Source organism: Pygoscelis adeliae, unplaced genomic scaffold (assembly GCF_000699105.1).
Source record: "Pygoscelis adeliae isolate BGI_AS28 unplaced genomic scaffold, ASM69910v1 Scaffold94, whole genome shotgun sequence".
Lineage (NCBI taxonomy): Eukaryota > Metazoa > Chordata > Aves > Sphenisciformes > Spheniscidae > Pygoscelis > Pygoscelis adeliae.
Window position 1 is genome coordinate 736,790 of NW_008824547.1, and position 2,907 is coordinate 739,696.

Sequence of the window (2,907 nt, forward strand, 5' to 3'; positions counted from 1 at the left end):
AACTCATCTGGTAGTTTCCAGGTAGAAAATAATTCATGTTTTAATTATTGCAGTGGCTGACTCCTTTGTATGGGAACAGTTCATACCAATTTTAGTCCTCCAGTGGTGTATATATAGTATAATTTTAGAGCACTTTGAGATAAATAGGTCTGCGTGCCTTTTTTACAAGGATCTCTAGGAACTTTACAAATCATGATTATGGCTTACGTTTTCCTTTCCACCTGGGAGGTGCGTGTAAGCAGTTGGGTTCACAATTACAAGAAAAAGTTTGTGATCGTAGAGGGCATCTGATCTGTCTGACATCACATGCAGTATCTCAAGGTCAAGCCAGACCTCAGGTATCCTCACCTGATGCTCTCTCTCCTAACTTTATCCACAACCTGAGGATTTCTTTACATGCACCATCAGAAGGAAACATGTTTGTGTATCCCATGTTTGCCAGTAAGAAGGGTTTCTAACATCTGTGGAAATGATGGATAGGAATTGGTTTGAGACAGGTTTCAATGTGAGCTGGGATCTTACTGATGTGTCAACACTTGTAAAAGTTGAAAGCTTGGAGAAGTTCACAAACATCTGATTATCTCTTTTGGCCCCAAATTGAGTCATGAGATCTTAACTTGAAAATATCACGAACTCAAAATACAAGAGCAATAGGAAGAAAATGCAGATGGAAAGAAATAGGGTTGGGCCTTAAGCCTTAGAGCTTGATTTGAGGTTCGGCACAAAGTTCAGGCTAACTGCCATTCTGTCCAAGCTGGGTCGCGGTCCATGGCTGGTCAGGAGACCACTCATCTGCATACTGCCTGGCTCAAAGCACTGGAATATGTTTTCCCCAGCTAATGGTCACTGCTTGCAGGAACTGAGCACTGAGCCCAGCTAAGCTGCAATGGCATCAAAGCGGACACAAGTTTGGCATTCGGGCAAGGTCAGAACGCGTGCGGGGGCTAAGCCCCCCGTTACGGGCTGCCTTTGGCCTCAACCACTTTGGTCAGGCACTTGGAGTGGGCTGGCCACCCCTTACAAATTACGGAGGTCTTTGGTCTCCAGTGCTGTCAAAGCCAACAACTGTCATCAGTACTGCATTAATATTTCATAAACAAACAGAATTGGCAGAGATGGCTCTGCAAGCCATGTTGGCTCCTTGGAGGACAATTTTTCAGGCTTTCTGCTTACCATAAGCTTTGCCTTATGTAGTAACTCTCTGAAGAGCTCAAGAGGAATTTTAATGTGCAAAAGCTGGAAAAGAAGTGACCATTTCATGGCAGGACTTGCCTTTCCCCTTTGGCCTCTGGATCGCTCTCCACTTCCCTTTGGGTTTTGAATGTGTTCCCAAAGAAACACACTTTGCCCCCCATGGGAGCATTGCACTTCAGTGTTTCCTTCTGTGCATTATTAAGCTGTAAAAAGCTTTGCAGCTTTGAAATATGTTCTCATTAGCTGTAATTAAATCTTTAAATTCTCCTTCAGGCTTGGATAAGGCACAAGTTCTGCTCATACCCAAAGTTCTTCTTCTCTTCTTTCTTTTTTTTTTTATATTTTATTAGTCTCACACTTTGCTAATTACTGAACACAATGATGTTTCCAAAGCAGCCACAAATAAAAGTATTTACTATTCAGTGAGGCATGTGTTAATCTGGCAAGCTATTATATTGGCTACACGGTCTCTTATTTAATATGAATCACTCTGTAAAGCGCCTCAACAGCACAGCTTCTTATTCATTATTGCTTAATTTCATGATATCTGAGATGTGGGATTTCAGTTAACGGATAATTGAGATCATAAATCAAAATATTTTCAATGAGATTACATGAAACACAAGATGTTCAGGTTCGGAGCCTGAAATACTGTTGTCCTTCTCAGCAGCTCTCAGCAAGGATGGGTGAGGTCTGCAGGCATGTCATTCTTTCTGTCTTGACTCCAATGTTGGGTCAGCTGGGAGGGGGCAAGTTTTCGGTGTGTTGTCCACTTTCTGTCTGTCTGATATACTTGCATCGCCTCTATCGGTGTAGGATTCCCAAGTGATGTCTCTCTGCTCCTGACACATCTGTTGGATGGGAAGCTTTCCTATCCCCAGTTTACCTGTAGGAATATGAGGCCCGTGACAGCACATGCACCCAATTTCTGGCAGCATCCAGCGATGTATATGGGACTTTGCTAGGTTTTCAGTTTCTGTACTAACTTGCCAAAAATGTCCTCCAAGTGTCCTCAGGGTTGCACAGGAAATCTGGGAAGGAGCAGAGATGTCGTAGACAGGTGGTCTCAACAGCTGACCTATCTGCCTACTCTTTTTCCCTGGCAGACACTGAAAATCAACTTACCTGGGATGACTAATTCCTTCTAAAAGTCCTAATTATTGCTTTTGTTACTGAAAAGGACTCAGATATCATAGGAGCCACTGATGGAGCAAGTATTTTAGAAGAGACGAGTTACTAGATGTACTGATGGGCACCTTCATCCTCTCTTCCCCATTTAGCCCTACTGACCTCCATAAGCCTTGGATCAATCATGTTACCAATTTTCTAACAACAATTTAACTGTTTGATTCCTTTATTTGAGAAAACAGGTGAGCAAGCTTACCTTAAAGATCACAAGGAGGACAGGAGTCCTCTTCACGAATGGAGTTAAATCCAGTTGGCGGCTGGTCACGAGCGGTGTTCCCCAGGGCTCAGTTTTGGGGCCAGTCTTGTTCAATATCTTTATCAATGATCTGTATGAAAGGATTGAGTGCACCCTCAGTAAGTTTGCAGACGACACCAAGTTGGGCGGCAGTGTTGATCTGCTCGAGGGTAGGAAGGCTCTGCAGAGGGACCTGGACAGGCTGGATCGATGGGCCGAGGCCAACTGTATGAGATTCAACAAGGCCAAGTGCCGGGTCCTGCACTTCGGCCACAACAACCCCATGCAGC